This window comes from Aricia agestis, chromosome 11 (genome assembly GCF_905147365.1).
Source record: "Aricia agestis chromosome 11, ilAriAges1.1, whole genome shotgun sequence".
NCBI classification, from domain to species: domain Eukaryota; kingdom Metazoa; phylum Arthropoda; class Insecta; order Lepidoptera; family Lycaenidae; genus Aricia; species Aricia agestis.
The window spans coordinates 11,327,056-11,340,887 of record NC_056416.1 but is presented as its reverse complement, the minus strand read 5'-3'; the positions used below and the strand labels follow the sequence as shown (position 1 = coordinate 11,340,887).

The window sequence follows — 13,832 nt, the reverse complement described above, 5'->3', positions numbered from 1 at the left end:
CTGTCTCCAGGCCGTATCTCAAGAACTGCTATAGCTAGACTGAAATTTTCACAGATTGTGTATATTTGTTGCCGCTATAACAACAAATACTAAAAACAAAATAATATTAATATTTAAGTGGGGCTCCCATACAACAAACGTGATTTTTTTGACCTTTTTTTTTCGATAACAATCGATATCAATAATAGCAACTGGTAGGTTACCTACTTGAAATTTTCACAAAATCCTTAATTATAATATGTATATTGTATACTTTAATTAATAATAAATTTAAAATAAAATAAATATTTAAGGGCGGCTCCCATAGCAAAAACACAATTTTTGTCAAATTTTTGTTCAATAACGGTACGGAATCCTTTGTGAGCGAGTCCGACTCGCACTTGCATAGTGTGCATTTCTCAAGATTTTGTATGCTATTGAAGCTCATGTACCAGGAGTGCAGGAGTGGGCAGAAATTGTCGTAATGCTCGCTATCAGTGACCCCATATCGAGCGGGTAGCCCGCGGCCACTCCGCCGGCGGTCATTCTAAACATTACTTTAATGTAAATAATTTTACCTATAAAATAAATTTCATAGGAAACGCTGGTTTGATATAGGTACTGAAGTTTTGTGTGATGTACCTATACGCTACTACACTTCTAACTGCATTGATCGGAAAATTATAGCGATTATTAATTGTATGTCTTAAGCAAATTTTTTGTGACTGTTTACGAAAAACCAGCGTAATTTTGCAGTTTTAATTTTTATTTTTGAATTTTGGATAGAAACACTCTACTTAAAGTACTGTATTGCTATGAAAACCTATATTATATAAAACTCAAAGGTGACTGACTGACATGGTGATCTATCAACGCACAGCCCAAACCACTGGACCGATCGGGCTGAAATTTGGCATGCACGTGACGTAGGCATCCGCTAAGAAAGGATTTTGATCAATTCCACCTCCGAGGGGTTAAAATAGAGGATGAAAGTTTGCATATAATTAATACTTCTTAACGCGAGCGAAGCCGCGGGTAAAAGCTCGTCTATCATAAAGTCAGAGACTTTTAGATACGCTGGCTATACTATAAAACTACGTATAAATCTTAATTTTTGCGTTAAGCTCTTAGGGTTAATTCAGACCGCGTCGCGCGCATTTATAAATTTAAATGGATTTGACAGATTCGCAAGACGTCGCACGCAATTGAAATCTGTCAAATCCATACAAATTTATGCCGCACGCGCCTCGCTGCGCCTCGTCGTGCTGCGATCTGAATTGACCCTAAATCATATGTGTTAGAAATGTCAAGAAGGCTCAGGTTTTAAACTATTCCATTTTAGATACATATAATTGACCAATGGATTTAAACAGCTAATATAGAGTATCGATGTAGAGTAACAACACATTAAGCCAGTCTTTAAAAGAACATGTACGGTCATTAACAAACTTCACAACTTTTCCTCCCTAATCCAATAAAACTAAGGTTTAAAAGTTGCACAACGAGTATTTCTGCGACTGTACACGAGGGCGGGCGGCCTTTGATGCAGTCGCGACCAATTGTGGCGAAAATTAATCATCACATGAAAGGAATGTAAGATGCTATCGTCCGTTTTTAAAATTACTCGCATAAAGTCTGACTAATATGTTCATTTGTCGGCCTGTTGAATGTTTATATTAGACTAGCAAATTGGAGATTCTTAATAAAATGGAAATTTTGTGTCTTTATTTTTATGAAATATGAAGGCAAACGAGTAAACGGGGCACCTGGTGGAAAGCAACTTCCGTCGCCCATGGACACTTGCAGCATCACAAGAGCTGCAGGTGCGTTGCTGGCCTTTAAAGAGGGAATAGGGTAATAGGGGAGGGTAGGGATGGAAAAGGAATAGGGGAGGATAGGGAAGGGAATAGGGTAGGCCGTAGGGGATTGGGCCTCCGGTAAACTCACTCACTCGGCGAAACACAGCGCAAGCGCTGTTTCACGCCGGTTTTCTGTGAGAACGTGGTATTTCTCCGGTTGAGCCGGCCCATTCGTGCCAAAGCATGGCTCTCCCACGTCTAATATATCTACTTCGATTTCAGATTTCAGAGTAAACTTCTTGTATTATATTATCAGATAGTTATTTTTTCTTATGTGGGCATCCCACACCTCCTCAAATCGGTACTTATAGCCAACCCATGCGTTATTCACATCGGTCTTCTATGAAGCCGTGGTATCCTGTGGGTTGTTTGATTTCAGAATTCAATGCAAATCCACTGCATCAAACGGTTATTTTGACATTATTTATAATGTGACCATACCTCCTGAAAGCATCATTCAATACATTTACCACATAGGGTTTCTGTGAATCCACTTTATCTCTCTGGTTACTGTAGAGTCTCCCACGCAATTTTATGCCATTAAGCTAAAACTTTGGCAGAAAATTGATAACGTTTACCCGGAAGTGAGCGACGTAAAAGCGTATAATTTCACACTATTAGAGGAGCAGTAATAAAATTATTCACTAATGCACCGGAAGTCCCCCTGACGGCTCTATCTGTGTGTTTATGTGTGTTTGTGCGGTAAAACGCACAAAACACTTGCGGTTAGATGACTCAACATATGGCTGATATTCGCCACATGTTTGTTACATTTGTGGACAATGTAAAACTGTGCTTGTGAAAGTCGATATGTAAGTTTCGGTAAAATATATTATTAAGGGTATTTTGGTAATTTGATCATTATTATTGACTATGCATTATGAATAATTTGAAAGTGATAATAACGACAACCTATAAAAAAATCCTAAATACGTGGGAGAGCCATGCTTCGGCACGAATGGGCCGGCTCGACCGGAGAAATACCACGTTCTCACAGAAAACCGGCGTGAAACAGCGCTTGCGCTGTGTTTCGCCGAGTGAGTGAGTTTACCGGAGGCCCAATCCCCTACCCTATTCCCTTCCCTACCATCCTCTATTCCCTTCCCTTCCCATCCCTACCCTCCCCTATTACCCTATTCCCTCTTAAAAGGCCGGCAACGCACCTGCAGCTCTTCTGATGCTGCGAGTGTCCATGGGCGACGGAAGTTGCTTTCCATCAGGTGACCCGTTTGCTCGTTTGCCCCCTTATTTCATAAAAAAAAATGAAACGACGACAATATTTTATGTAAGAAAAAAGATTTTAAACTTAAGTTTAAAATCTTATCATAACTGCTAGGTGTGTCTCCCTTATTAAAACTTTACTAACCCTCGAAAACAATAGTTTTAACAAATTACGATACTAAATATGATTGAAACTTCAAAAATTGAATAACCTACTACGTCTTAAGAGTAGGGACTATTAAATTACAGAAAAACGTAAATTTTACTTGAAATATTATTATTTGATATATAACCGTACGTTATACCGTAACTCGCATCTATATCCTGCAAACGTGGCAATTACGCAAACAAGTCCTCCATAAAAACACTTTATAGAGACATCCAGTATAAAACACAAATAATAATTAAAAGACAAATTATTGTTCGCGTGTCCCAGAGAAGCCCACATGAGGCGCTATTTACTTAAAAATTCAATTGATTGGCCCAATTATATTTCTACTTCTTATACGTGAATTTTCAATAACCTATAATCATTTTAATTTGAAAAATAATTACCGGTTTAATTTACCGTACTTATAGGAAAGGTGTTCGCGTTCACGCGTCCCTCGATAACTGTGAAATCTTACTGAAATTGTACTTTGATAAGTAGGTTTATTTGAGATTTTTGAGTCATTATCCTGTATAGTGAAATATTTTGTAGGTCTATGAGAAATGACAATGAAAATTATACTGTTTTTTCTCGGAACATAGATAAGTTCTATATTTTTGTATACTTCTTTAAGAGCTTTTTAAATAAACTAGAGATCGCCCAATGGTCGAAATTCGACCTTAGTTTAACGACATTAGGACTACTACCTATATTTTGTAAAAAATATTGACTTTATCTTTTTTTTTCAACTCTTGTCTCTGTGACTTAGCTGATCTCAGACTGGCCGTGTTAGCATTGTCTAATAGTATCTTAGATTCAATAAAAAAAAACACTAATGCATTTTCAATTTGTCAACTTGTTGTCAACAGACTTCAACCATAAATAAAAGAGTATAATTCGTATGTATAGGCTTGTCACTCAAAAATCTGTCATTTCTCATGTGTGTGTGTTGTAGTGTGTGTAATGTTTTATTTGTTAAAAAAATGCATGATAAAAGCATAATTTCAAAACAATATTTGTTCGATGCACTCCTTCACCATATAAACTATAACTGTGCAAAATTACATGCACCTACGTTTCCCCATTTTTCGTAAAAAGGGTTACAAAGTTTTTCGTTCACGTATTAATATTATGATGTTAAGTTACATTTATTAACAAATGTCAAGTCAAGTCAAGTCAAGTTAAATGTCAAGACACAATACAGATAGTCAAGGAGGACACTTTTCCCAATATTTTGGTTAATATTTTTATAGTTTTGAATAGGGATGACGAAAAATTTTTTTCTTGTTGGCAAGTGAAGGACCATTCAAAAATAAAAATATCGGTGAAAAAATGACTCTGACAGCTTAAAAACTAAACCAAGATATCACAATTCAAAACTCACATAAAATAGACCTTCCCAAAATGCTTCATACAAAATGTCAGCTAACTTTGAGCTGTGTTTGTTCGATAGCTATGTTAAATATTGCGTTTTTGAAAGTGGTTTCATAAGAAAATATACTATAAATTGCATAACTTATCGAATGGTATACAAAAATTAAGGAATTTTAAAACAAAATCGACAAGGCTCATTAAAAAATATACATAAGTTATTAAGCTGAAATTTTGGGAATACCTATTTTTCACCGCTGTCTTTATTTTATTAAAAAATCAGCTAATCTTTGACCTTGTTGTCATCCCTATTATGGTTAAGTTGATTGAACTCTACATTTAAGGATACACGCTGCACCTATGGAACTAATTTTTTATAGTTTTCGACTACTTCAATAAATCATTTTGTAAGGCATAATTAAAATAAACCATAAGATTCTGTTTCCTATAATTAATTCGAAGATGAATTAACGATTATTGTTGGAGTTACGTGTGGAGATGTTAGGTGGTAATTATTACCATATTAATGTTTCTACGATTCTGTATTATTGTATAATTACAATGGTTTAAATATTCTAACATTCTTTAAACCGCAGATGAGAACGGCGGTAAACATACAAAATTACTTTTAATTGCTACATTCTAATATTTAACAAGGTATGATCATCATTCATATTAAGTATATTTATACAACTGTAAATATAATCGTATGCCAAATAATTACCTACCTATATCTCATAATAATATCATTAAACTTAGGAATATCTTGTTAAACTACAGCTAAACTTCTGTATCCGCTTAAACTCCAAATAAATAGTTATAGTGCCGTCAACGTAAAGTTGATGAAATTGGCAGAAAAATATTTATTAAAATCGTATTTGTTATAAATGCGTAAACACCGCTAATAAATCTTAATAAATTACCTCATAAAATTGTTTTTTCTCACATCCTCTCGCGAAGGATTGTAAGAAAATTATAATAATTGTGGGCTCTATAATTACGTGATGTAAGCTCGGATATATAGCGGTCAATATGAATTTATGTAAAATCCACCGATAAATTAACATTTTATGACGTCGGACGAGATATCGCCGTTCATAATCAGGACACGACCAGCGCTAAATATTTTAATTTATTTGAATATAAATGGTAATTTAAAAAAAAAACTTAACAAACTTTCAAATACCTATTTACCATAGACATAAAAAGTCATTATTTTTTAAATTTATAGAACCTACTTCTAGTTCAATAAAACCTAGAGTAATCCTCTGATGAGGATTGTTAACTCTTTAAGACACTAATATAAACTTCATGGAATTAATAATAACTATTTTTCATTAGAAGTGGCCAAATGGGCAATGGTAATACAAATAATATTTAACTGGCGCCATTGCACAGGAATTAGATAATGACATAAATACGGTCAAGCGAATTAATTCTAAAACTACGAGCAATTGGAGTGGACGTAATTGGTATAATACACAAAGATTGCTGCAAGCAGCTCCACAGTTTTTCCTGCATGTTTTAATAGCTCAAGATCGGTCACGTTTCAAACTCTTTTGACATAGTCGATTTAGACGCCTAAAGTAAAATATTCTTTGTGTGATAAAGGTTAATTCCTGACATGTTTCGTATAATGCGGGCCCGGGGCGCTTCGGCCGACACTATGTCTAATAAATTTATGGGCCTTCATTTTCATGTTGATCGGCGTTCGAAATAATAATCGTCGCGCTTGAGGCGCGGCTCGTGATACGAGTTATCGAAGCAGGGTTATCATTCCGGAATTTTTACGTTTTATAATCATTTGGACGTTTCCTAAGGCTGTTTATGACCGTGGGAGAAGTACTAGACGAAATCGAAGATAAAGGAAAGGGAATAGATCTCACCGATTGTTGTAGAGATGGACAGAATAGTACGTTTGTAATGTTTTTGTGAAGCCTAAATCTGCTTTCAGACTACGCTATACAATAATACCAATTACCATATTTTTATATTATAGCAAAGTCCCAATGCTATATATACCATGTGAATGCCTGCAATATTATAGTATATCTATTAGCTTGGAATATGAACATTGAACATGTCAATAACAAAGTATATAGTAGGTAGGTATATGAGCTTTTATCTTAACATAATAAAGCATTATATACTTTATTATGTTAAGACGACCTCTGTGGCTCAGTGGTGAGCGCGTTGGTAGCTCAAGCCGGAGGTCGCGGGTTCGAATCCCGCCGACGGAACAAAAAGTTTTCAATGTTCCCGGGTCTGGATGTGTATTAAATATGTGTATGATATAATAAAAATCTTAAATATATGTATAGTATAAAAGTATTAAATATATTTCCGTTGTCTGGTACCTGTAACACAAGTCCTTTAGGTACTTAGCACGGGGCCAGACTGACGTGGTGTGAAGCGTCCATAGATATTATTATATTATAAAAGCTCATATTAAGATAACTAAAATTCAAAGAAATAAAGATAAAGAGGGACACAGACTAAAATCTCGCAGCACGTCTACATATTGTGTTTATAATACGAAGACCTTAGAAAAACCAACCCCTTGAATTATTTAGGAAAAGAAAAACACAGGAAAAGCCCTGAAATCCTAATAGTGGTAATGAGATGTTTATGTTGTACCAGGGTAACAGGATGGTGCAGCGGTGTGGAAACGCCGGGGTCAGGGGTCACGTGTTAGTGATACTCGAGCAACTGCTCAGCACATTACTGATCAAATTACCGAAGGGTGTGATAATGTACCCACGATGAAAATATAATATTAACTGTATACTTTTTCATGCTTTCAGAAAAATGTTGTTCTACAATTATTGTGATGAACTTTGCTAACGTGAATTTTAAAATTAGTTTTAAAATAAAGAAAACCGCCAAACCATACGTAATATTAGGTACAAATCGAAGTAATGTAGTATCAGAGAAGTTGATTCCTAATCAGATGGGGGACCTACGTAGTTTGGTCACGTTACGTCAAACCCAGCCCGATAGATCACCAAGCGCGGTCGCAGCCTGAAGTTTTGGAGGGGGTCACTCACTAGTCACTACACTAAAAATTTATCGCTGTTATAGGATAAGTTATAGAAATTTCCTTTTATTATTTGGCAAGACTTTGAAATTTTTCAATTTGACCTTAGATTTTGGGACCTCCCCTTCGGACCACGCCTGCAAATCACAAATTGACATGATCCGACCAAATGACGTTGGTCTATCAACTGCCTATAGGAATCAATTTCCTCGATGGTACATCCTTTTTCCTACTAAACATAATCATGTTGTAAAACTTTTTTGCGCCAAAATTGGTCCATTGCGGGAGAGCACATTTTTGGTGGTCAAAAATATTTTATGCCCTCTACTGGGACTCAAAGTGTTTCCATACAAAATTTTATCAAAATCGAAAAAGAATATACGTGGGAGAGCCATGCTTCGGCACGAATGGGTCAGCTCAACCGGAGAAATACCACGTTCTCACAGAAAACCGGCGTGAAACAGCGCTAGCGCTGTGTTTCGCCAAGTGAGTGAGTTTACCGGAGGCCCAATCCCCTACCCTATTCTCTTCCCTACCCTCCCCAATCCCCTTTCCATCCCTACCCTCCCCTATTACCCTATTCCCTCTTAAAAGGCCGGCAACGCACCTGCAGCTCTTCTGATGCTGCGAGTGTCCATGGGCGACGGAAGTTGCTTTCCATCAGGTGACCCGTTTGCTCGTTTGCCCCCTTATTTCATAAAAAAAAAAAAAAAAGAGACAGACAAACTATCACGTCATATTTTTACTGTATTTATGATAATCAAGTCAGAACATTATACAACATTAAACAACTTTCATTTAAATACAATTTTATTTGACACACACAAGATGAATGGCGCAAAAAAATTCTCCGAGAATACAATTGATATCATTTATCCATTCGGCGTATTGAAGTCGGCACGTGCTTGTGTTAACATACGAAAAGTAAACTGCTTTTTTATGGAAATTCCCTCCATTTGCGAGCAAAAATAAAATATGGCGGACGACAAAACGACTTGTCCCGGAAATGAAACACTCAAGTGAGCAGCGATCGTGTTTTATGTGCTTTCCCATTGTTGATACAAAATAAAATGTATGAACGGTAACTGAATGAGTCGCCAATGGAAAGTATCTTGTAAGCGAAAAACATAATCCATATAATAAGTCCCCTCAAAAATTTATTTGTTGCGAAATACTTACGTACATTTTTTCGGGGTTAAAACTACTATATACAGAGTGTAAGAAAACTAAGTGATAATACCTTAGGGTGTTTATGTGTTCCTTGTAGAGTCAAAGTAGCAGCGCTAAAAGACCAAATTTTTTTTTCACTTTTGTATGGGCATTCCCCATACAAAAGTAAAAGTTCGTCTTTCAGCTACTTTGACAGTGAACTCTCTACAAGGAACATACACCTTGTATATTATGTCTCGGAAGTCGGAACTCAAGGCAACTCAAACTTCATCAAAATCGGCTTAGCGATTAAAGCGCGGCTACAGACAGACAGGCAACTTTCGTATTATTACTATTAGATAGATTCATCATTTAGTATCCCCATTCTGTTGTAAATTATGATTCAGGGAATTGTATCATTTTTAAGATTGAAATAACTTCTTGGTTGAAAGAATATCAAAACATTTTTCTTCGGCGCTTGTGCATATTCAAAACTTTAATTGGTAAAATTAAATTTCAATTCATGTTGTGATATACGTTGTGATCGCTATCTCATCTGGGTAAGGTTTAATTGGTTTTAGATCACCGACCGCGTAATTGCAGCAACCCGTTTACAGTATTAAACTTAAGGTTAGGTATTAATGTAAAATATGAATTAAACTCTCACTTTGATATGTATAAATACTAGTTGTATATTATATCGGTTCAATGTACCAAACTATCAGCGTTGCCAGACGTCCCGATTTTGGCGGGACGTCCCGATTTTTTCACCAAAATCAAATGTCCCGCGCGGGACAGGCTCAGTCCCGCTTTTCGGGGAAAGCCCGAAAGTACGCGCAGCGTGCTGAGAAGGAAAAGTGCGTAATGAAGATAAAAGTGTGTAGTTAGAGGGGTGGAATTTCTTTGGCTACTTTTGCTATCTATTGTCACGTAAACGTAATTTTAACGCAAATAAAAAGATAAAAATTCAAAAAAAATTTAATTTTAAGTATACCTTTTTTTACTTTGCCCCGCTTTTGACTGAAGAATCCCGCTTTTTCACTCAAAAAGTTCCAAAGTCCCGACTTAGCAAAAAAAAAAATGCATACTACTAGCCTGAATATCAATACTCATATTATAGTTGTAAACCTTGCCTGAGATTAACATTGGACGAAGCAAACAGTCAGAGGTCAGTGGTAACATTTTTATTATTTTATGCAGAAAAATAGAACCAATTTTTATGTAGGCCATATCGACATTAATACATCTTTCATGTTTATAGTCATTGCGGACCCTGTGGTTAAATGTTTTGAGCAGTCCGAATAGTTTCGTCGGTTTCGACGGTTCGTCAAGCGGCAACTTTGTTTTGTTCCTACATTTAATAGCTACTTATACAGAGTATTGCTGTCAAAAGGAAAACCTGGGAAAGCTCGGCTGTCGCCCTCGAATTACACAGTAGCTAGCCTGTCAATACTGACACTGACAGGCTAGACCGTCAGCCCTGCGCACGCACAGCGAAATAACAGCCCGACTGGCTGTCACAGGCGCAATTACCGTACCGAGAATCGACATTAGGCTGAACTATTTATGTAAAATAAGAGCAGCCTCTGTTACGAGGAAACGACCATCGCACGCATCTCTCATTAAGCACTTTAGAGTAATTTGAAGAAAAAGTCGAAGCATCGCGTGGTCAATTAAAATACGCCGATACCCAACGGTACAACTTGTTCCAATTGCTACTATCCTGGTAGATAATTGTTCTTTGCAATTAAGGATTTAACGGCACTAGGCAAGTTTTCATTTGCAAGTCTCCTATAATCCACCACCGTTAGATCATTATGTAATTTCAAATGTACTAGAACGTGGGCCACTTACATCAGTTAAAATAGATGCTACTAGAACTAATAACGAAAAATTAGACTTACATGCAGGGTGTATTATTCAAATCACACTGTTTCCTTTAGAATAAGTATTAATTGTGTCTCCTTTTTCAGATTTTCTAGACTGTTTTCTAAAACTTTTAAAATCAAGTGTCATGAAATTAAGACTATTATGAAAATTTTGCTAGAGCGTAGCGACACGTCCATACTTTTAAATATACTACTCTCATCTATCGTATGAAATGATTGCACTATATCCCCGAAAAATTCCACTACTATGTACAATCAGTGGGTTTATTAGAAGGTTCTATGCAGATTATTGTGTCGTGTAAAATTTGTGTTTATGGTAAATCGAGCAAGCAAAGTCAGTTAGCGATGCTTAATCAAATCCCTTTTTTCGAACATGCAATTAGCGATGGCATAGCTAAAGGCTTGTAAGTGATCTATAGCCTATAGGTAATATCTGTAGCTAGAGCACTTAGCGAGTGATCTTCATTGTGTAACTAGTCACGCTGGGCTACCACTACCTGTCCGCTGCACCTGAAGCTCGGCAGGAGCGTGACTCGGGACCACCGGTAAAACGAGTTCGGCCGGCCCATGTAAATTGTAGGAAATTGCCTTACATCTTCGACGTATAAAAGTTTCTTACGATACGAAAGAATGAGTCGCGATTATTTTTAATATGTAAATATTAAACTTGCTAATAAAAAAATATTATTTATGCAGAATACTATTTCTAAGGGTCTAATCTTGCTGTATATGTTATGACTCATGTCTCATGAGTAATGTGAGGTTTTCAATATGCCAGACAAAGACAAGCAGCAGATTTTGTATAGTTATTTGCTATATAAATATTTTATTAGTAAAGGGCTTTGAAAATAATGTTATCAAATAAATAGTTTTAATTAGGTTTTTTATGTAAATTTTGTGTAAATACTTTTGTAGTTCGGCATAAAAATATGCCAATTCTTTTATGTAAAACGCACGTTTCGTTCCAACCATTAGACCCTTCAAACTAATTGCTGCTCTTTCATTAATTCAAATAGAACAAACGTGGAAACCGACGGACAAAAAAACAACCTTTTTAATTGTATTAATATGCGCGAGCATTAGTAGATTGGGTCTAGGGAATGGACAAGACTTACACTAATTGAACTGACCGGAACATCAATCAGGCTCCAACGAAAACACTGTTAGTTTTGCCGCCGAATTATTAATTACATTCCCACAAAAAACTCACAGAGCCCCGAAACGCATAAATTTCTTTTTTTTTTGTTTTTTTTTCCACTCACAAAGGAGCCGAGGCACAACACTAAACAGCCGACACGGTCGTCGCGGCATAATTTTTGGCGCCAGTAGTCCTGCCTCTATATTAAACTAATACGAAAAGGAAATTGAGTAGAAAATGGACGAAGGTTAGTGTCATTAAGGATTGGTCACGGCCCCGAAATTTTATTTATTTGACTTATTCAATTAAATCTCTTCGCTTTTTACGAGGTGACGGTAATGTTTGGAACTAAACTAAATGGTTGTTTGGTAGTAACAATAAAATTTAATGTTCTAAATGTCTATTAATGTAATATAATGTATCAAAAAACAAATAAATAAATTTGTTGAATCGGATTCAAACTTTTTGTGTGCTAGACAGTTTTATGACTTTTTAATATTGACTGTTTAAATTACTATTTTATGGTGGATAAACCTACATTAGATGAACTTTAATACCAGTTATAATAAGGAAGTTATATATATTTTGTATTTACATGCAAAGACAAAATACTTCAACTTATTGTATGCGGGCTTTTTTTGTTTCAAAGCACTTAGCGAGAAACGTATAAGACAAGATAATATAAGCAATTTTGTAATAAATGTACAAACAAAGAGAATGCTGTTATTATTGTTTTTTAACTTGACGATTAAGTTTAATAAGGCTTTTAGCTCAAAAATGAAATCATCATTATTTTCATGACCGCTGAAAATGCTGACATAACCTTTGGACACGAGGGCTTATAAATAGTTGTATGACCGGTCCTCTCGACCCGCCATGAATAGTAATGGAGGTGAGGGCTCGGGGGATACCTCTTATGGTGCGTGCTAAATCAACTATACCCATGGGCTTTCTGCTTTCTGCTTTCATGCCTTAGTAGGTACAGAAATTTTTAATTTAAATAGGGAACTAAAGGACCTGCAGTGTTATAAAAAAAGTATTTATTTTAGTATTTTTCAGATATCTATAAATACTTCTTTTATTTAAATGCCGCCAACGCACCTGCAGCTCTTATGATATTGCGAGTGTCCATGGGCGACGGTAGTTGCTTTCCATCAGGTGACCCGTTTGGTCGTTTGACCCCTTATTTTATTTAAAAAAAATCAAATTGCATAGAAAAAAATCAGCCCGCAAATAGACGGAATTTATCTAAAACTAAAAATATTTCTTTAGTGTTCCGTGTTCTCAAAAGCCTTATTCTTAAAAGTATTGTCATTAAAATATAATGTTGTTCTTAGATTAAATTTAATGGGTAGGCTTAACTTTTAATAAGCATTATTTTTTATTATTATTAATTTCATTTAACTCTACTTGGTCATAATAATTTATACTTTTACTTTTAAAAACTTAACCTTAATAAATTTACAAATATTAAGATTATTACAAAAACATAATTTTTATAATACGAGCTTTTGCACGCGGCTTCGCTCGCGTTAAAAAGTATTATATACAAACTTTCATTCCCTATTTAAACCCCTTGGGGTTGGAATTTATCAAAATTCTTTCTTAGCGGATGCCTACGTCATAACCTGCATGCCAAATTTCAGCCCGATCCGTCCAGTGGTTTGGGCTATGCGTTGATAGATCACTATGTCAATCAGTCAGTCACCTTTGAGTTTTATATATATAGATTTTGTAATCAACAGGTTCAACCAATGAGTTTCTAGTTACGTTAGTAACATAGAATATCATTGGGTTCAACGAATAAAAAGCTCTTTTACTCAAATTCTTAATGACAGAGTATGGTCTACTTAACTGACATTAAATATCAAAAACGTCTTGTTTTGTTACTAAATATTAATTTCAGTTTCATGTTCATCTGTATATAATACAAAATAAAAGAAAATTAAAATTGATAACATATAATATATTATTTAATTTTGTATATTCCTTGATGTCCAGAGTTATTTTGTTTGTGTGTGCACATAACCTCAAAGTATAA

At 35.5% G+C, this 13,832-nt stretch overlaps 1 protein-coding gene across 2 annotated transcripts in view; it reads right to left on the bottom strand.

Moving 5' to 3' along the window:
- The window catches only part of LOC121732022 (transcription factor Sp9), an 87,166-nt gene that overhangs the window by 72,626 nt on the left and 708 nt on the right, over positions 1 to 13,832 (bottom strand). The gene's annotated exons all lie outside the window — the stretch shown is intronic.